Source organism: Pteronotus mesoamericanus, unplaced genomic scaffold (assembly GCF_021234165.1).
Source record: "Pteronotus mesoamericanus isolate MK-2021 breed Mesoamerican mustached bat unplaced genomic scaffold, CSHL_Meso_final scaffold_36, whole genome shotgun sequence".
NCBI classification, from domain to species: Eukaryota; Metazoa; Chordata; class Mammalia; order Chiroptera; family Mormoopidae; genus Pteronotus; species Pteronotus mesoamericanus.
This window is the reverse complement of record NW_026555313.1, coordinates 17905197-17927442: the sequence shown is the minus strand read 5'-3', so window position 1 is coordinate 17927442 and position 22246 is coordinate 17905197. Positions and strand designations below refer to the sequence as shown.

The 22246-nt window shown below is 47.1% G+C and overlaps 1 protein-coding gene across 1 annotated transcript in view; it reads left to right on the top strand.

Moving 5' to 3' along the window:
- The first annotated feature begins 2856 nt into the window (after positions 1 to 2856).
- DRD2 (dopamine receptor D2) overlaps positions 2857 to 22246 on the top strand; it is a 69011-nt gene continuing 49621 nt past the window's right edge. The window contains exon 1 of the mRNA XM_054592542.1: positions 2857 to 2901. The gene's annotated coding sequence lies outside the window, so the exon portion shown is untranslated. The remainder of the gene's footprint in view (positions 2902 to 22246) is intronic.

The window sequence follows — 22246 nt, the reverse complement described above, 5'->3', positions numbered from 1 at the left end:
AAATTTACTTAAAACTTTATGAGATTATTTTTTGCGATGACGTGTCACAATGTATTTAAAGTGTGGCCCAAGACAACTCTTCTTCTTCCAGTGTAGCCCACCCAGAAACCCCAAAAGGCTGGACACCCCTGTAAGATATTTCTTATTTTCTGTTGGCTCAGTTCTTTTTTCCCCCTCATTTCCATGGGCCAACAGAAACCCTGCCTGCCTCAACCCATCTTTTACCCCAATACCTATTACTAACCAACTGCTTAACCACCTTCAACAATAAAAAGGATAGTACTGAAAATTTAGGTTGAGCACCAGGAAGAACTTCCTGGCTCTGATACTCTGGAACATAGAGATGAGAAGCTCAAAAAGGCTCTGTGTACTCCTTTCCAGGAAAGCTACAAGGAGAAGTCTCACCCCGCCCCCCCGCCCCCCCACCAGCCTGCCTGGATCCAGTACAGCTCTGCCTGCAGGCTGGGGGAGGCACCAAATGACCTCTAGAGGGCCCTGCCAGCCCTGGAAGCAGGGCACCTCCTCTGCAGTCACCCATTGGCCACAGATGTTCCCTGTCATCAGTCAGTCAGTGCATCTGTTTGCTGTGCTGCTTGTTTAAAGAGCAAGGAGTTTGCTAATTGAAAAACTAAAAGATCTCTTCATCTCACTCACAGGCGCACGAAATCCTCTCAGCTATGCAAGATCAGGGTAAAAAAGGCAGCACAGAGCTGCAGTGGTGCAGCGGTACAGCTGGTATACCCCATGGAGGTCATGTCTTGCTCTCTCTTCTGCTCCTTGAATAAGCAAGCTACCTTCCCCACCTGGAAACAGCCAGGTTACAATTTGTCTTAACACTTTCTCATCTATGATCCTCAATGCTGCAGAGAGGAAGGTATTTTTGGACCCAATTTGAAGATGGGGAATCTAAGGCTCAGAGAGATTATACAATTTAGCCAAAGTTACACAACTGTTAGATAGCAGCGGCAGGACACCAATACAAGGGCTCTGACTAGTTTAAGAGAGGGGTGGCTTGTCTACTGGAGGGCTCTTCCCCTGGACCCATGTAGGGATGCTGCGCTAAAGGCACCAAGTCCTTCCTTAAGTAGATCAAACCTTGGAAAGAATGGCTGAAGGGTGGACGAAGAGGAACACTGGGGTTTCAACTGTATCTGTAATGTTTTATTGCTTTAAAAGTAAATATATCAAAATGTTAGGATTCCCGAATATCTCTCTATGAAGCTTGCAGGGGGATGGGGAACAGTTCAGATCCACACAATAATACCAAAGGCAAGGAGTAGAGGAAGAGGTGTGCCATGGGTACGTACCCCTTCTCCAATTGCCTCCAAAAGATGGCTGTGTTTGAGAGAAGTGATGGCCTGTGCATGGGCAGATCTGTCCAGTGCTGGATCTCTGTGGAATTTGGAAGGTCGCTCCATTTCTCTGGGCCTTGGTTTCCCATTCTAGAGCAATGAAAGTGGGGATTAGATGAATGCTAAGGTCCTTTCTGACTTTAATTTTCTATAATTGTGGATTATTGGAGGAAATACAAACTTTATCTTTGTGGTCCAGAGTGGCTTGACTCCAGCCATGATGGACAAACTCCCTGCTAGTGAAGGCCAGTCCTTTGACCATGTGTTCCCTCTGCCTGGGATGCTGTGCTGCCTTCTCCTTGTGGAACTGGGCTTTTTCATGACCAGCCTCTGTGAGGTCTCTTGTCTGTGCTTCAAAGCACCTGCTAAAGCCACAGGTGCTGTGGTACTTTACACTATTTCCTGGAGGTCTCCACTCTGGATTGTCAGGTCAAGAGCAAGGACCTGGTTTTGTTCTTCTCTGTGACCCCAGCATCTGACAGAGCCCAGCAAAGGGAAGAAAGTCAGTCACTAACTCTTAAAGAAGAAAAAAAAGGGAAGGAGAGAGGGTGGTAAGGGGAGAGAAAGATTTCTCTGCAGCCCAAAGGACCCTGGGACCCCAGCAAAGGACCCCAGCACAGCAACCCTCACCACTGCCTCCTTTCCTTCCCCCCATCTCAGTCTGGAGCCAAAGGTGAGCTGGAACCCCAGAACCTCCTTTTTGAAGTTTTATTTCAGGTCAAGTCTAAGCAGACTTTCCCCTGAAAAGAGTCAAGCAACAGAAGGGGGTTGATCACAGGGTTTCCAAGAGCAGAGGTTGGAAAACGGGCCTTGAACTTCTCTCTCCCTGTTATGAGACTCTGTGGATGGCAGTGCCTCCCCCCACTCAATCCTTGTTCTCTGACTTCTCAAAGGAGGGAACAGACAAGCAGGTGATGAAGACACTTGTCTTGGCATCCCTGCATAAAGCAAGGTGTTACTTTGAGAGTCTGGGGTGGTAGAGCGCAATGCGTCGTCGACCGCTCAACTCCTGCCTTGGCTCCGACCTGGCTCAAAGCCTGGGAAGGCGGTATACCCCCACCTCCACGCAGCTCCCTCCAAGCACAGACGCTCGGAGCCCTCACACCCGCGCACAGTGGGACAAGGCGGGGCTTGTCCCAGGGGCGGGACCGCGGCGCCCCGTGGCCAGGGCGGCCCCGCCCCCCTCCCTCGAACGCTCTGGGTGCACCGGCGCCACGGAGCTGTCCAGGCTCAGAGCCGGAGCTGGCCGCCCTCCGCGCGCACCGCGCCGCCTCCACGCCTCGTCCCAGCGACCCACGCCCATCCCGCGGCAGGACCGCCCCGCCCCGCCCCGCCGCAGCCGGTCCACTGCTCCCCGCGGGCCAAAGCCGGCCGAGCGGCTGCCCGCCGGGGCTCTGAACGGCGCGGCGGGGCCGGGAGCCAGGGGCCCGCCGAGGAAAGCGGCGGCCCAGACGGCTGCCGGAGGGGCGGCCGCGCGTGGATGCGGCGGGTGCCGGAAGCCTCGAGCAGCCCGCGCCGTCTCTGCCCCAGGGTACCCTATGGCTTGAAGGTAAGCGCCAGCAGGATGGAGCGACAGGCGGTCCAGGGCCGAGTAAGGTCGCAGGGAGAGGAGGAGGGAACTGGGAGGCTGGTGCCGCCGGACCAGAAGTTTGGCCACTCTGGCGCCGTCTGCCTCGGACCTCTTTGCCTGCGGTCTAGATCTCCACGGACTTTCCGTCGGGCCGCTTGCCCGGGGCTGGGGGTGGGGCGACCGGAATGCAGCGGCTACCATCCCCTCTCCCTCCCTCGGTGTCCTTCGCGCGGCTTGGGCGGGGATCCTCGCTACGGGCACGAGCGGGCGGGGCTGGGGCAGCCTCTCCCCGGAGCACAGAGAGCGAGCCCCGCCGAGCCGCAGCTTCAGAGGGCAGCCGCCTTTCGGCGATCTCAGGAGGGAGCTTTCTGCCTGGCAGCCGAGCCCGGGACCCCAGAGCGCGCGGTCAGAGGTCTCGACCGCCCTGGAGGAAGAAAGGTTGTGCTTGACAACTCTGCATTTGTGCGACCTGTGACTTTTCAGTTTCTAAGGACAGAAGCCAAGGATCGGGGAGAGGCCAGTTCTGGCTTTAAGCCTACTGTCTGATGTGCTGCTGTCCTTGGTACTGAATCTCCGTTCTCCTCCACCTCTCTGAGATCCAGCCCAAGAGGGAGGCTGGGGTTTACGATGGTGGAGGCAGCAGCGGAGAGTGACTCCCGACTCTGGAATGGGCCAAGGGCCCCAGTAGGGCGCGGTGCGGAGGCAAGAGGCAGCTCTAAGCGCCAGACACAGCGCGTCCCCCTCCCTGTCTGAGCCGGGCAGCCTGTGTGCGGTTCCTCTTGAAGAGCAGAGGTGAGAGGCTGTGTGTGCGCGTGTACGCAACAGGCTTCGCCATGGATACAAGCCACAGTGCGGAAGCCCTGCGGGGACGGTCTGTGCTCTCAGCCATAGGGAAGCTGTCTGACCGAGTCACCGTTGCCCCATCTGGGACCTCACTACATTTTTTTGTGCGGGGCGCGGGGGGGGGGGGGGGCTCCTGAGATCGATGAGGTACAAGAGGCTTTGTGGATCTCTTTCCAATTTCCTCTGGATCCAGTTACTTCTGGATTTTTGACCAGGCTACAAACCTTTCAGGCTAATTTTCCCCAGGGACTAGGTTTTCGGTGATTCTCCCTGATTGGGACACAAATACTCTGCGTATCCTTGATTCAACCTGCAGAGTTAGGACCACTTGAAAAGGAATCATTCTTCTTATTTTTTCCCCCCTGTTTCTGCTGTTTGATGAGAGTGGGCAGAGAGAACCAGGAGAAATGTGACTCGTTGCAAGAGAATCAGCTAGTGGCTTGCTGGGTCCTAGCCTTCTGCCATTGACTTCTTTGCTTAGTGTTCAAAATTCCTGGCATATGTGATGGGGGGTAGGGGGGTTGTGTTGCCTCTGAAATAAAACATCTGACAAGGAAGAGGTTTGAGAGGGATAGACCTCGAGCCAAGTGAGGGCAGCGATAACCCCAGCCATGTTCTCTCTCTTTTTAAAAGATTTTATTTATTTCTTTTTAAGGAGAAGGGAGGGGAGGGAGAAAGAGAGGAGGAGAAACATCGCTGTGAGAGAGAAGCATATGCCCCCTGTACATGCTTCAACCAGGGACAGAACCCACAACCCAGGCATGTGCGTTGATGGGAAGTCAAACCAGGGACCTTTTGCTTTGTGGGACAATGCCCAACCGATTGAGCCACACCGCTAAAGGCCAGCCTCATTCTCTTAAAGAACATTATGAGTTCCTTCGACCTTCCCTGCACAGCCTGGGGATGGCAGGTGCCTGTAAAATGGGGGATTCTGACTTATTGTAGAGGTCTAGGGCATTTCTCCAAGGTCATGCTTTGTTTTAATGAACTCCCTGCATCTGAATCACCTGGGCATCTGGTTAAGAGACATATTTTTGGTTCTTCCCAGAAGGATTGCTGAATGAGGGTCGCAAGCTGGGGCCCAAGGATGCACTGTATATGTTAATTATATTTCTGTGTGATTCATATGTCCACTGGGTTAAGAAATCCCCTCTTATAAAAGTTCTGACTCCTTTGCCTAGAAGAAACAAGACTAAGGCCTTTCACCCACTCCCTCCTTGCCTCCTGCAGTTATACATATTAGATTATTGAGGTGTGGGGCTGTTGTTGATGATGGGACCATTCCCCTGATTAAATTCCTTTGCAGCAATAAAGGGTGCAGCTCTCTCTCCTCTCCCCCAGGATCATCCTGGACATTTCTTCTTTCTAAAACAGATTTTTAACTTCTTTAAGAATCTCCAGTATGGTTTCAGGTTGACCTGTGTAAATACTAACTCTCCCCCTCTTGAGGGTCAACCAGTATATTCCTCTTACCTTCCCCTTCGGAGGGAATTATTGCCTTTCATTATCTATGTGCTGTGGTCTGCTAACCCAACTGCTCCTGAAATACCAAGGAATGATTAGTTCAGCTTAGTAGCATGTCATGTTCCCCAAAGCTGGTGGCCACTTGTGCCTTGCTGGCAGTGACATATTGACTATATTGATTTGGTTTTTGTACTCTGTAAGCTAGGAAGCTTGTGGGGATGAGTAAGTCTAGCAGTGATGCTTGTGGGCTAGTCAGTCTCCTATCTTCATATGCAAGGTTAAATTATTTTTGTTTAGAACATGCAATGATGCAGGCAAATCTGAACTTGAGAGAAACCCTTCTGTTTCTCCTTCTATACCAGGGAAACAGGGAGCTCAGGGACTTATGAAAAATATATGGCCTCATATATACCTGGGATTGATCTGCTGAAGTTAGACTGGTCTGAGGTCACTGTTCTATGGATAAACACACAGAAGGGGAAAGGCATGCGGACTAGGCCTGGAAACAGCTGTCTCCATCTCCCCCACAAGTGAAAGTCTCATTTTGGTGTTTAAGAAGCATAACTGTGAAGACAGCACAGGCAAGGGGAATGATGAGACTTCCTTGAGCCACCCCTCCCAGGAACTCGCATTTTCTGAACTGCCACCCTCCATTTCTGTCTCCCTTGGTGCTTACTATCTATGAATCGCCAGCAGTGAAAGTGTTTCAGCACCTAGGAAGGAAACAAGAATCAAAGTTGAGGTTTTATAATGCCAGGACCCCAAGTACCAGATTGCATATCACAGATCATAGTAACTTAAGATTTGAAGTCTTGAAAATAATAGAATGGCTGTCCAGTGAGTCACATCTCCTCTGGGACATCTTAGTTACCTTAGATTATTTAGGTTCCCCAGAGGTCACTCTAGATACCCCAGACCCCAAGCAGGAAAGCTTTTCTTTTAGTCCAGAAACATGGTGGTCTCTCTCCCATTATTATAGTTTTCCCAAAAAGGAATAGTGTAAGCTTTCTGGTTCTAGCACCAGGATTGCGCTCAGCAAACAAAGCTTCTCTGTCCTATCCGGAGAATATCATATTTGTTCAGCAAGAGAGCATTCTGCACCTAGGAAGTGTTTGGAAAGCACAACAGCAGGAAGGGCACAGTTTGGTTCAGCTTCTCAGCACACAGCATCCCCTGGATGTGGCTGCTCATTTACCTGAACCCCAGGGTGATATTTCCCTCCCCCTAACCTCAATAGGGCATTTAATGGCCCTGGGAGGACTCAACGATTTGGCTATGGGATTATGTATAAGCCCTCCAGCTCTCCAGGATATTAGCTGGAACCACTAAAAGTGTCCAAGTTGCTTATGTACCAATACTCGGTGGTGGATGGAAATGGCCAGCCTTTTAAATTACTCTGATTGTGTCGGAATACAGTATTAATACATCTTGCCTCTCACCTGTCACCATCACCAATGTAACTGAAGGTTTAAAAAAATTTAAACAATAGACTCATGCTATCTAAATGCACAGGCTCGGAAAGTAGTTTGATTATAGTGTCAGTAATGTGGGTGGAGGAGTAGAACTACAAAATTTAGTTTTTTGGTTTGTTACTCTTTTGGTCTGGAAAAAGGAGATAAAACTTATCCTTCTGGTCTGCACATACTCCCTCTTCTTTCCCCTTTCACCTCAATTTGATAAATGGGTTAAATCCACACCTTTGGCAGCTGGGATGTCTCCTGGGAGGGCCCAGCCTCCTCTTTCCCTGGGAGACCAGGGAATGTTTCTCTGCAGAGGAGCAGAGGCCCCTGCTGGCTCCAGCGTACAGGAAACAACTGGAGGTGACGCACTGGGGGTTCCCCCAGCCCCTGGATGGAAGAGGCTGTGCTGGGGCAATGTCTCAAAGTCTGAGACTTGGAGTCCACTGGGGCATCTGGGAAAGTATGGAGCAGTGTGTGGAGGCAGGAGCTGAAGAGAAGTGGCCTCAGGAGGGCCCTCAGAAAAGGCTGATGTTAGGGATGCATGTATAAGGCATTGGCTTAATATAGTTTGGGCAACTTTGTCATCATCTTATGGCATCTGGAGGGAACTTTACTTTTTCCAGAAGGAGATGGGGAATTCTTTGCTGTCTGCTGTGATGGGGAGGGGATGGAGGGAGGATCCTGGCTTTCCCTGGGGCCCTCTGAGTGATGTCAGCCTGTTCCCAGACACAGGGTGCTGAGTGAAGTCAGGCAGTGTCAGCCCCCAGGGCCCTGTCAATAGGCCCACGCCAGCCTGGCAGATGCTTCCTCTAGGGCACTGCAACTCAGTGCAACTCAGCGCAGCTCAAAGGTGCAGAACGGCAACCACATCTGCAAGGACACTCCTCTGTGTATGTCTGGGAATCAGAGTGAGTCCTGGGGCTTGTCCGTTTGTCTTTGGGCTCCTTTAGAATGTGTCTGCCCTTCCTGTCTCCTTCTCACCCCATTCTTATTGTTTGGATTCCAAGTGGCCCAGCAGGGGAAAGGCATTAGAAATCAAATTATTTTTGTTATATGCTGTATAATTATCTCCTCTTCTTCTTGTTGGCCCAGGCAACAACCTCACTTAGTAATTCCCCAGGAACCCTTGGTCTCGGAGAGTGGCTCACTCACAGACTTCCTTAGAAGGTCTGCTTTTGACAAGCGGTCCTGCTCATCATTCCCTCCATCACTAGTCTCATCCTCTCCACAGCCAACATTTGTCATGCCTTTACTGTGTGCAAGGTACTTTGCTGAGTACTCGGCATGTGTTTTTTATTTCAACTCCCAACCTGCAATGACTCTATGATGTAGGCACAGTTATTATCTCCATTTTGCACAGGAAGAAGCTTAGAGAGGTAAGGGGCTTGCACTAGGTCACAGGACTAATATGCAGGGTGAGATTTAAAGTCAGACATGCTAAAGCAATAGCTCTCTCTGACCCATGTAAGTGGCACACAGAATAAGAAAGGGAGGAGAATAGGGATAAGAAGGGACTTTCTTTGATACACTGAAGTGACAGTGAACTTTGCACATGACACCAGGAAAGGAGGAGACAGCAGAGGGGGATTCTTCTTGGGATTCTTAAAGTTGAGGACCAGCAGAGAAGTGCTGTTCTGTACCTGGATCTGGGTCCCTTTGGGTGAAATGTACTGGAAATGAACCACAGCGAGCAATGGGCCCAGGGAGGAGGGCAGGAACGGAAGGTAGGCAGGGTCAGCCAACATCAAGGACTTCTAACCTCACTATGAGTTTTACAAATGACATTTACCAGCATTTGTTCCCTTATTTAAACTGTTTAAAAACAGCACAGAATGATTGTTAAGCCTGTGGACTCTGGAGTTAGAAGACCAGAATTTGAACCCCAACTTTAATATTTACTAGTTGTATTACCTTAAACAAATTGGTTAACCTCTATCATCTTGGACTTCTCATTATGAGGTCTGTGTGGAAAAAGTCCAGCCATTGTTAATATAGCGAGGATGGTTTGTGTGACATCCATGTAGCCTGGCAGCCAAGGAGAGTGGACTGGACTGTGCATGTGTGAACAATGATGACTTCACTGCATTAGTCAGTGGGGGCAGTAGATGCCGTTGAGTGAGCATGTGCACTGTGTGGCCCTTGCATTTATAATGGCTGAGCGAGTAGAGCAATGAATCTGCATCAAATTTTGCATTAAGCTTGAACATTCATCCCCAGAAACCATTTGGATGACTCAGAAGGCTGCAGCTGTGGGCAACTGGTGACTGGCTGCTTCATCATGACAATGCACCTGCTCATGCATCACATCTTGTGCAGTTTTTTTGTGAAACATCAAATCACCCATGTAACTCAGCCCCCCACCACCCAGATTTGGCGCCCTGCGACTTCTGGCTTTTCCCCAAACTAAAATCATGTTTGAAAGGGAAGAGATTTCAGAACCTTGATGAGATTCAGGAAAATACAACAGGGCAGCTGATGGCAATTGGGAAAACTGTGTGAGGTCCCAAGGTGCCAACTTTGAAGGAGACTGAGGTGCCATTGTTCTATGTACAGTGTTTCTTGTATCTGGTATCTTCTTCAATAAATGTTCCCATTTTTCATATTACATGACTGGATACCTTCTGGATAGACCTTGTGTAAGTGGGGATGGTAATACTGACCTCATTATGTTATAGTGTTTAAGCCAGTAGATATAAGAGATTTGAAAGAGTCCTTGACAAAGCACCCCATAAATGTTAACTATGTATAATGATCATTACTGTTAAGAAACCCAAGAGGAAACATTTTAGCTGTTTTCTTTTGCACTAGTTTAGCACCTGACTTCACATCTCTGAAGTTAAGCACATTTCTAAAACTTTTACAAAATGCAAGGTTACCTTTCTTTCTCACAGTCTCCCCTTATCTGTACCACAGTTCTCTGACACTCACCTTTCAGAAGATCTTTCTCATCTTGGGTGAGAAGGGTTTGGGTTGCTTGTCATCTCTTTGGATGAGGTTCAGCTGAACTCCCAACGTACCACATGCAAGCCAGGAGAAAGCATCAGTCTCCACATTGATGGCTTTGCACAGCCTCATGTTTCTTCCTGGCTTTCCAGGCCCTTCATCTGCTTCCTCACGGTCGGAGCCTTCTTGGCTGGTCACATGGGGCGATGCACTCTGGCCCAGGCCACTGTTTATTTAAAATGAAAAACAAGGAGAACATACCTGTGCACAAAGATACCGGGACTTCTTTCCTTTCCCCCTGTTAAGAGGGCTAAAGAACCTCACACTGAGATCTTCAAAGCTGTCAGAAATACATCTTGTGGGGTCATTAAAGCAGGAATAAATGTACCCATTTTTTTGGATAAAGTATGGTCCTGCCTGAGAAAAGGATCTAACACAGTAGTTTCGAGGACTCTCCTGCCCTGAAAGCTCTTCCCTGACTTCAGCTTTTTCCTTTTTCTGTGAATCCTTCCTCAGGGAGGACTCTTTCCTAATTGAGGCAGCTACTACTGACCATTTAAAAAGGCTTACTGTTCACTGAAGAAAGAAGATTTCTGAGGGCATGGCAGGTGTTCCATTTACTGCTCCTCTTCCTCAGGTCATGCAGTCATTCCTTTCTTGGACTCTGAGCTTCCTCAACTCTTGCATTCATATATAGCAGAGTCAATAAGAGAAGTGTATTGACAAGCAGAAACTAGCATCCAGTGTCCCAAGAAAAGGATGTCAGGCCACTAAAGGAACAGAGATAACCCCTTTCCTTGGGTAATGTGTATAATGGAAGGCCCAGTCACTGTGGGTGACTAATGGAAGAGCGTCTTTTCTGGTGAAATAGAAGGAATTGGTGGGAGGTGATGACTACTTTCTATAGATCCTTGTTGCTCTCTACACATTCTGAATCCTTCCTTAGTTACATTCTGTGATAGCCAGCCTCCAAGATGGCCGTCAATAACTCCCTGCCTCCTAGTATTCATGTTTTTATGTAATCTCCTCCTACATTAAATGGGGAAGACCTGTATACCAATAGAGGTCTAATACCATCATGCCTAAATGACAGATTTTGACTTCTGAAGACAGGTCATAGATGATATCATGACTTCCACCATATTCTTTCTTGGGTCACTCATTCTGGGGGAAGCCAGCTGCCATGTCAGAGGACACTCAAGCAGCTTTATAGAAAGGTCAGCACAGTAATAACTGAGGCCTCCTGCTAACAGCCATGTGAATGGGCTATCTCAGAAGTATATCTTTCCTCCCTGGACAAGCCTTCAAATGACTGTGGTCACTGCTAAGGTTTTAACTACGGTCTTGTGAGACACCCTGAGCTAGAATCACCAAACTGAGCCACTTGAATCATTAACCCATAGAAACTGTGAGATAATACATTTTTTGTTGTTTTAAGTTGCTAGGTTTTGGAGTAATTTATTATGTAATAGTAGATAACTATTATACACTCTGAAATCATTCTTCATGAAGTTATTCAAACTTGTCTTCCACAGTGACATAGAACCTGTCCCCTGTCCCTATAGAAAGACAGATTCCTCTTACTGGACTAAAACTGCCTCTGTGAGCCTCAAAGGGTGCCCTCGATGGTAGTCATTGTGAGAGTTGAAAATGCTCCTGTTTCACACACTCTGGTCATGGGCCTCTCAGCCATCATCTTACCAGACCAGGTCACTGATTCCTGTATTCTTCCTTCCTAGACTCACTCTTCTCTGGATGTTTTATGGTAACCATTCAATACGCATTTTGCTTTTAATTATTTCATTGAATAAATCTTATTGTGCATCTGCTAAATACTAGGCATTCATCTTGGTTGCGAATACATCGGTCAACAAAACAAAGATCCTTGTTCTCTTCGAACTTATGTTCTAGTGGGAGGAGAAAAATGATAAAAATAAATATTAAAAGTAAATTACTGAGTGTATCAGTAGGCAGTAAGTATTTGGGAAAAGAAAAAAAATCTATCAGAGTTGGATGATGTGGCATGCTGAGGGGTGAAATGAGAAAGAAGTGCGCATTATGAAATAGGGTGGGCAGGATGGACCGCACTGAGAAAGTGACATTTGAGAAAAGACTTAGAGGATGTCTGAGAGTGAGCTATACAGAGATACGAGAGGGAAGAGCCCTCAAGGGAGGGGGCACCATTAGCCTGCATGCATTTTTAAGCGGTTTAACAATTTTCTTATTCCGTACAGAACAATAATAGTATTCTGCATTTGGAACTCCCTTTTAATTTTCTGAACTCATGAGGCACTAGCGATCTCTTTGATTTGCAAGTCCCTTTCACATACACTGCCCCTGTTGGTCATCACAACCCCTACGACAACCCCTATGCTGCAGGTGTGGCCACGGAGGCTCAGAGAGTTTAAGTGAAACTTGCTCAGGCTCACAGAGCTAGGAAGTACTGCAGTTACTGTCTTCTAACAACTCTGTGCTCCTTTCCTGTCTGACCATCTTAATGCTTAAAGTGACTCTTTCAATTGTGCGTGTCTTTTTCAGTAGACATACAGCCCCTTGATATAGTCTGTTTCTTACTTCTCCAGAACCTGTTATAACTTAAAAGGATGATAAGCACTTGGTAGGCACTTAGATTGTTGAGAAGATGGCTGAGTGAGCAGGAGGGTGAGTGAGGGGGTGAGTGATGGCTTAATTCTCCACAGCTGCGTGCCCTTGAAGCCCAACAACAGTGTCTGGACATGGCTGGGGCACCCTCCACAGGTCGAATGGGTCAGCAAGATGCTCCAGGCCTTCTCTTTCATCTTCAGTTAGCACTCTCTGCTTATCTACATTGTTGTTTGGCTGGAAATTCTTCACAGTTGTCAGAGGGCATGGATGTCCGGGGGATATTGAATAGTCAGAGCCTGCCTCAATCAGACACTCTCATAAAGAAGAAAGTGTTGGGAGCACTGTCACGGAAACACAAAGAGATGTGTTGGTCCAGGTCAGCCGGGGGACCTGAAGACAATTAGGATGGAACAATTGTTGAAGGTTGCCTTTGGAGCCCTGATTGGTTTGTTTTAAGTCTGGGATTAAAGCTTGGAGAACTGGGCTGATCCTTAATTTAAGAGGTGCAGATGAGCATTACTTATCTAAGACCCTTCAAAAGCAGTAACAATTTGAACCTGTCTTTCCCAAAATCACTTCTAAAAAATGTGATGCCCAGCCTCTGCCCAGATAGCTGTTCAGCATAACAAAGGCATTCTGGGGATGGACTTGAAAGCCAGACAGATGGAGGCTCGGGCCTGTGCTCTGCCAGTAACCAGCTGTGTGACCTCAATCAAGTTCCAATAACCCCTTTGATTTCAGGTCTTTTCCTTCATAAAATGGAGATAACCATGGTACTTACTTCATAGGATTTTGCATATAAAGAGTTGAGTCTAGTAACTGATACATGGTAAGCTCTAAATTAACATTCACTATCATTTTTTATTGTAATTATTGGGAGGCATAGAAATGTCTACAGAGCCTTCTCAAATTTTGTCTACACTCGTCTGGTGTTTGCCACACTGCTTGGCCTCAGATAGCTTTACCAAAATTATCCCTATTTAACCAGATCCCAAAATTATCCTCAGGCTCTTTCTTTCCATTTATTACTCAGCTATACTCTATTGCCTGGGAAACACAGATAAATACAGATAAAGCGAAGTGTAAAGTAGGACCAAGTTGGTTCTTATATGTTTTGAGGGTCTCACAGCTTTGAGTAAAGCCATCAACATTCTCATTTCTCACAAAGAAGCAGATTGTAGGAAAGCTAGCGCTCAGTATAGTAATGACATGCAAAGGCCCTTTGGATGCTGTATTATTATCACTAATAATAACATAATAAGGTGTACTGGTAACTCCTCGGTCAGGTCTGAGCATAGGGCAGCAAGGAGGGGATTGGAGAAGGGGTAGTTCTCCTGCCCTACACCGAGCACATGCTAGGCAGATGGTAGGCTGTCAATAAATACTTGCTGCATCAGTGAATGACTACTGTCCCCCTGCAGAGCAGGCTGAAATTTGCTCAAAAGCCCACATCTTAATGGATCTGGGTTCCACCACCCTGAAGGGACTGGATGGCAGGCAATCATCCTGGAGAAGCAAATGTCCATTGCCTTCTTTTCTAAGCATTTTTGTTTGGCTCCTAAATGTGATAGTACAAGTGCGTGGAGCAGAATGGCTATAAAACGGTGCAGATTCCCTGAACCTCAGGGCATCAGGAGTCTCCGGAGGGAGGGAGAGGGGAAGGGAGGAAGACCTCTCTGCAAAGCTCACAACTGTGAGCCTTAAACATTGTGGGAATAGGTAAGCATGAGGAATGTGTTAGTTTCCTAGGGCAGCTGTAACAAAGTAGCACAAACTGGGTAGCTTAACATAACAGAAACTTGTCTCTCTGTTCCGGAGGCTAGAGGTCTGAAATCAGGTGCCAGCAGGGCTGTGCTCTCTCCAAAGGCTTTAGACTCTCTCTTGCCTCTCTCAGCTTCTCATGGCTCCTAGACCTCCTTGCATGGCAGCATAATGCCAATCTCCACTTGCGTCCTCACATCGACTCCGTCTCCCTGTGTCTCTGTCTCCTCTCCTCTTCTTATAAGGATGCCAGGTATTGGATTTAGGTCCCACCCTAATCCAATGTGATTCCTTCTTGATCGTTAACTATTTAATAACTATCCTTAATTATATAATCTGCAAACACTCTATTTCCAAATAATGCTGCATTTTGACCTCCGGGGTCGACAGGAACTTGGCAAGTGGGGCAGTGCGCAATCCGCTGTGGGAGTCTTCCTGCCTTGCTGGTCCCAGTAGACATCCTTGGCCACTTCTGGGATGGAACCATTTTCCTCCCAGTCAGCTGTTCTGGGAACAGCTGCCTGCTTATCTAATTGAAGCCTCATCTCCTGAGGTAGAAGACAAATAAGGACAAGAAAGAAAGCAATTAGTATGACTGGGAGCTCAGAACTAAAGGGGATTCACTGACCTGCTGGTACCATGGTTAGGAAGAGGGAAGGAGAGGGGAATCTGGAGCAAGGGAGGGGATGGAAGGGCATCCCTTGAGTGCTCCAGAAAGGGGCCGGTGGGGGGGGGGGGCGGGGAACCTGGGTTTCTGCAGTACTTGGGCTCAGGCCCAAGGAGGCTGGGTGCTAATACAGAGTGCCTTATATAGTCGTCAGGGACTCAGGGATTTGGAGTTTTTCACTCAACATTCAATCTGCCAACATTTATTAAATGCCTCCTACGTGTCACATCCTCAGTCTAACGCTCTTGTTTCACAAATGAGAACACTGAGGCTCTAGCAGGCCAAGAGAACTATTCAAGGTCTCGCGTGGTGGGGGGCAGAGTCAGGACCAGAATCCAAATCTTCTGACTTCCAATGTATCCCCACACGGCGATGTTCTTCTCTCTGGTATTCTTCAGCCTGCCATAAGGACTTATGGTCCCACCACAGAATAGCAATAATAATAACAACTCCTGCATCTGGACAGGACTTGACTTTGCACAGGGTGTATCCCCAGAAGTCATTTACTCCTGCTCCCCGATGTGGAGGAGTGGAGGCAGAATGAGGAGGGCTTCAGGACTCCAGCCCCTGGGTGCAGCTTTGCTGGGGGTGGAGGAAGGGAGGTGTGGGGGGTCTCCTTGTAAAGAAGGGGAAGAGCTGGGACCTCACAGACAGAAGCTAGCAGGCACTAGCTCTGTCACAAACCCCAAGGGAGCCCCATCACACGTTTGCGCAGTTGGCCAGTCCTTGAGGGCACAGAAGATGCTGATGGTGCTGGGAGCCTGCTGGGCCCTTGACATGGATCACGTGCTTGCAAATGAAGAACCCACAGCCTTGCAGAGCCACCTTCCTGTGGTTCAGCAGCCAACATGGCAATACTTGGAGCTGCCTACAGCATCTCCCAGTGGGGTTGGGCTGTCAGAGCCTGCCCTCCTGGGCTTTCCAGCGTGGAGGTTGGTCTGTGATGACCTGGTCCTTAGTGGGTGCTCAGGAATCACATGTTAAATGACTTGAGTGAGCCCAGAGAGAAAAGTGTATCCCCTCACTGTAACAGGTTGGGGTGTCAGGGAAGGGGATGCAGAGGATTTCCAGGATCTGCTCTTTTAGCCCAGCTTTGGAATGTGAGGCCTTTGAGGCTTGGTCTGGGGCCTGGCTTGAGGCCTGTACCTGCTCCCTGAGCACCCAGAATGGCAGGCCTCCCAGCCTCCTATCTCTATCCCTGGGCAGTTACCTGCCTTTCACAGCATCTTCCCACTCTGTCTCCATGGTAATGGCAGAGCCTCAGGAGTCCATGGTCCTGTTAGAGGGGAAAGGAGGAAAAGGGCAAAGACAGAAGCACATGTGACCAGCAGTGTCCACGTGCATGTTCTGAGCGGTGAAGCTCAACAGGCCAGGAAGGATGCCCCCACCAAAGGCTGGCAGTGGGGACAGGGTTGGAGGGCATTGCTGAAGGCCCCTGGACATCCTCTGGTTCAGAAAAGGAACGAGGAGCTCTTGAGCAGCAGGTGGAGTCTCTGTCCTTGGGGGCTTTTGGAGGCTGCAGCTCAGGGACCTCAGGTGGGAATCACGGACAGTCGGGCCTCGGGCAGAACTCAGGTTGTCTGTGGCCCAGGGAGACCCATGCACCTGGGTATTCCCACGGCCCCCTCCATGTCCCGTCCCATCCCTGTTTTACCAGACAGTGCACCTCTCTTCTTCCATTCAAGTGTCTGCCTGTGACAATCGCGTGCCCTGTGGGGCCGAGCAAGGCCTGGAGGGGGCAGGGAGCACCAGTGCCACTTGAGTGGGTGCAGGGCCCTCAGCAAACGGTGCCGGCTGCCTCAGCCCTGGGAGTGCCTGGCTGGGTGAACTGCAGTGATAATCAAAATGGGCAGCCGGTCTGAAGACAGTCAATTTGACGGTGCCTCTAAGCACAGCCTCTGAGTTTTAGTCCCCCAGACACAGAGACCCAGGGAAATGTAAGAGAACGGATACAAGGAGTGAAGAAATAAAACAGAGAGCCAGAATCAGGATAGTTTTCCCAGACCATAGCACTGCTCCTGGGAGCCCACTGCTGTTTTCTGGGAGATGGGGCACTCTGCTATTTTACTGGGCATTTTTTTTTAATCATCAGTACCATCACTCTGTTAAAGAAAAAAAATTCTTTCATTTGTTAAAACAAACACTAAGGAAAACTTATTTAGGACTATTGAGATAGGTGTTAAGACTATTGCCATAGGGGAGAGGGATTGCCTCAACTTGGAATGTACAGAGACAACTGGGGATTTATAACCCGCGAGCAGAATGAAGGGGGCAGTGAATGGAAAGTGACTGAGAAGAGGCATCAGGGGTAAGGTGATTCTTGCTAAATGGACTTCAAAGGATTCTTGCTGAAGGCAGGCCAGTGGGATCAGGTACCAAGTGGGGGTTCTCTCTAACCTCACTGTGTGGGATTCTTGCTAAAACAGGGCCGGGCAGGTCCAAGACAAGACCTAAAGGTGGGGCCTCGTTGAAAAGAGCGCTCAGGTGAGCCTGACGAAAGTTTGTTCCACCCTGATCAGGTCGTCTAGGGACATCTAACCCCTCCTGTCCTCTGATTCCTATTTCTAAGACAATGAGTTTGGATGACATGAGGTCCCTTCTGGTGGGAACAAACTATGACCATCTGCATCTGCTTTTGTTCTACCTGCCTCCACCTGGCACTGCATTTGAAAGTCACAAATGTTGCTTTAAGACATCTCTATGAAGGGGTTAATTTGGGGTTTATAGTCAGATGCTTCCTTTCTTAGAGTAATATTCAGTGTACCCAAGCAAATATTTATATTTTAAAATACTGACTATACTATATTATAGATAATGTGTATCATCTTTAATTCTTGTGTCTGCCATAAAAGATAGGGCATCTTCCTGTTCCTGGTGTTTAGTGCATAGCAGATCCTGTACTTTGTGGAGTGAACATGTAAATTAAGGAATGTATATATCGCAAAGATTTAGAACTTGGATAAGTTGGAGACTGCTTTTAAACACTAAACATTGTCCACAGGGCTATGCACAATATTGGGCACTCAATAAATGCGAATTCACGCATGCGTGCTTTTGCATGCACACACACACAAATAAGTAACCAGTGCTTGTTTATGGTGGTGTTGCACACAATACATGTTGTCATGGAGCAGTTCTTTTTTTCCAGATCATAAGGATACGTGTCCTTTCAAATACATTAGTGTGTCAATCTTGGCTGATGTACTTGGAGGAAGCAGGAGGCCGGTGCAGGGGTGATTCCTGTGGCCTCTTCATCAGAAACCATAAAAGGCTGTGTTTCCACATTAGAAATGTTGACACAACATTTTTTCCTATTTTCTCCTGGTGATATGGGTGGGCCTACAGGTGGCATTCTGTGTTGCTGTTGTGGACCAGAGATTACAAATGCAGGAAGGAGAGCCTAGCCATGGAAATAGGAAATTAGGGAGAGAAGAATTTATCAAAATACAGGGCCTGGAAAATCATTCTCTAATTAAATAAATAATACAATGAGTATATTACAGACATATGTGTGTTTATGTATAAAAATTGCTAAATATCCAGGTTAGACACCATTTAACCTGCTAAGTTATGGCCTCAGGCTGTTGTTTTTCTAATTGCAGATCTTGGCTGTGTCACCAGCTAGCTGGGACCCCCAAAGGTTGCCAAGAAAATTCTGCCTTTTGCTTTGCTCTTTTAATCCCCTTTATATGGTCTTGCATCTCCACCAGCCACTCACCAGGGCCCAGGATGGCACAGGTCTTTGGTGTTCCTCCCCAGCCCGGGCTGGTCCTAGCCTGCCCCACTCTGGGAGCCAGAGGCTGCTGTTGGGAACCAGGGCTGGCGCGGTAATTGGCCTTGGCTTTAATGAGCAGGGCCAAGGTGACAAAGCCCATTAGGCACTTGGAACAGCTACCTGCGGAGGAACCAGGACCAGCATCAAACCAGTAGCCTGGAGAGCTGCCCCTTGGACAGCATGTAATTTCCAAATTAGATATTTCTGAGGCCTGGATTTTGCAGTGCAGACAGAGGTCAGAGGCAGCTCTTGCAGAAGATGCAGAAAGCAGACAAATGGAAATCTTACAGGGAACCAGATTTCATTCACAGTCAATTGGCTCCTGGGCTTCCCCCTCCCCCTTTTCATTTAGATGCAGATACAGATTTTGTTCCAGGGAAGTCCCACTGCTGTGGACCTGGATCTGGGGGAGGTGCCGATGATGGGGGGTTCCAGCTGCTCCTGCCTTGGGGGAGTCTGTTGTAGCAGAGCCTGGGGGAGGGGCAGGAAGTGTTTGAGCCAATGAAGCTAGAAGTGCTAAGAGCCAGTTCAGCTATGCTTTCTTTTTCTTTTTATTGAATTTATGGGGTGACATTGATTAACAAAGTTATACAGATTTCAGGTGCACGATTCTGCAACACGTCATCTGTACACTCTATTGTGTGCTCACCACCCCAACTCAAGTCGCCGGTCCATCACCATTTACCCCCCCCATACCCTCTTCTACCTCCTTTCACCCCTCATGCCCCCCACCCCCCCACCTCAGCCCCCCCCCCTGCAATCACCACACTGTTGTCCCGTGTTCATGAGTTTTCTCCTCTTTTTTTCTTTTTTGCTCAGGCCCTCCACCACCCCCAGTCAGTCCCCACCCCTCAGACAGCTGTCAGTCTGCTGTCCATCTAGGAGCCTGCCACTATTTTACTTGTTAGTCCATTTTGTTTATTAGATTCCACATATGAATGAAATCATATGGTATTTGTCTTTCCCTGATTGGCTTATTTTACTTAGCATGATGCTCTTTAGGTTTGTTCACGCTGTAGCAAAGGGTAAGATTTCCTTTTTTTTTTTTTTTTTTTAATGGCCGAGTCGTATTCCATTGTGTAAATGGGCCATGACTTTTTCATCCACTCATCTACTGATGGGCACTTGGGCTGCTTCCAAATCTTGGCTATTGTAGATAATGCTGCAGTGAATATAGGGGTGCTTATATTCTTTTGAATTAGTGTTTTGATTTCCTTCAGATAAATTCCCAGAAGTTGAATTTCTGGGTCATAAAGGAGTTTCTTTTTTAATATTTTGAGGGAACTTCATACTGCTTTCCACATAGGCTGCACCAGTCTGCTTTCCCACCAATGGCACACGAGGGTTCCCATTTCTCCACATCTTCACCCACACTTGTTGTTTGTCAGTTTATTTATGATGCCCATTCTGACAGGCGTGAGGTGATATCTCATTGTGGTTTTAATTTGGATTTCTCAGATGATTAGTGACAGTGAGCATCTTTTCACATGTCTATTAGTCATCTGTATGTCCTCTTTGGAGAAGGCATTTTTGCCCATTTTTTAAATTGGATTGTTTGGGGGCTTTTTTTGGTGTTGAGTTTACAAGTTCTTTATAAATTTTGGATATTAACCTCTATCAAGTGTATCATTGAATATGTTCTTCCATTTAGTGGGTTGTCTTTTCATTTTGTTGATGGTGTGCTTTGCTGTGCAAAAACTTTTTAGTTTGATGTAGTCTCATTTGTTTATTTTTTCTTTTGTTTCCCTTGCCTGAGGAGGTATATCAGAAAAATAAAATCATGCTACCTGACCATGAAACTATAGGAAAAAATCATAATAATCAAAACAGCATAGTACTGGCACAAAAACTAACATTATAGATTAATAGACTGGAATTGAGAGCCTAGAAATAAACCCATACATTTATAGTCAATTGATATTTGACAAAGGAGGCAAAAACACCCAGTGGAGTAAAGGTAGTCTATGCAGTAAATACTGTTGGTAACATTGGAGAGATCTGTGCAAAGAAATGGAATTAGACCACCTTCTAACACTATACACAAGAAAAAACTCAAGATGGATTAAAGACTTACATGTTAGACTCAAAACCATAAAATAGAAGATAACATAGGCAGTAAAATCTCAAACATTTCTTTTTTTAAAAAAAAAAGAATTTATGTATTTATATTTTAGATAGAGGGGAAGGGAGGGAGAAAGAGAGAGAGAGAAACATTGATGCGAGAGAGAAACATCGATGTGAGAGAGAAACATCATTTGGTTGCTTCTTGTAGTGCACCGCACCTACAACCCAGGCATGTGCCCTGACTGGGAATCAAACCAGCAACCTTTTGCTCTGAGGGACAGTGCCCAACCAGCTGAGCCACACCGATCAGAGCAAAATCTCAGATATTTCTATTGTATTTTTTCAGCTCGGTGAAACCAGAAGAACTATCAACCCTGCAGATTAAACCTCAAGTTCCCAACCTAGAAATAGTTAGAAACATCCAGTCCAAGAAGTGCTGTACAAGAGAGCAGGGTCATTGTTTTTATTGCTGAGAATTCCCTTTCTTTCTGTTGACCTGTAGCTTTCTATGATTGAATGAATATATGAATGTTCATTTAATAAAGTCACTCACCTTACTAGGCATATATTCTTTACTCACTGAGGAAAGAGATACCAACTTTATTTTATGGATGTGGTCACTGAGCCTGACAGAAGAGGAGTGATGGGTTCAAGGAAGGGGCACAGCTGGGATTCAAAGGCAGCTCCATCTGACCTTTCCAGCAGCTCCTGTGTACTCATCTGCCTTCCCGCACTGCCATTCATGTATGAGCTTTGATAAGGAATGTGTGTTATCTTTATACCACTCCATGAGGCCTAGCAATGAGCAATGTGCACACAGTGGGTACAGATGCATATTTGTTAAATAAATGCATTCATTTTAAGAATTCTTATAAAATTACTTGGCCCTCTCCTAATTAGCCATGGAGGCTTGGGCAAGTGACTGATATTTTGTGTGTCTCAGTTTTCTTCATGGGAGAATCTTAGATGGCAGTCATCTCTGGGGCTGGGCGAGTCCTTTGAGGTTAGTCTCCTGGCCCAGCGGCTTCAGTGGAGATGGCTGCCTCACACAGGTGCACAGTGACCTCTGTGGTTCAGTTGTTCTTTCCGGGGAGAATGAGAAGCAAGAAGGTGAATTCCATTTGGAACCACCATTCATGTCTTTTTCTTTCTTTTTTTACTCACCATCTAAATTAACCCTTTCGGAGCATGCAGTTCAATAGTGCTAATTGTATTCACATTGTTGCGTGGCAGCTCTCCAGAACCCTCTCATTTTGTAGCACTGAAACTCCGTACCCATCAAATACTAATGGCCTATTTTCTCCCCATCCCCCAGTCCCTAGCAACCACCACTCCACTTCCTGTTTCTCTGAGTTTGAATACTTGAGATACCTCGGTAAGTTCATCATCTCATATTTGTCTTTTTGTCACTGGCTTATTTCACTTAATATAATGTTTTTAAGGTTCATCCATGTTGTAGCATGTGAGAATTTTCTGCCTTCTTAAGGTCGAATAATATTCTGTTATATATATATACACACACATACTGCATTTTGTTTATCCATTCATCCATCGATGGAAACTTGGGTTGCTTTTACCTTTTGGTAATAATGAATACTGAATGTGTAAATATCTCTTTGAGATCTGCTCTCAGTTCCTTTGGATGTATAACCAGCAGTAGGATTGCTGGATCAGATGGTAAATGTATTTTTAATTTTTTTGAGGCAACTCCATACTGTTTTCTATAGGGGGTCCACCATTTTA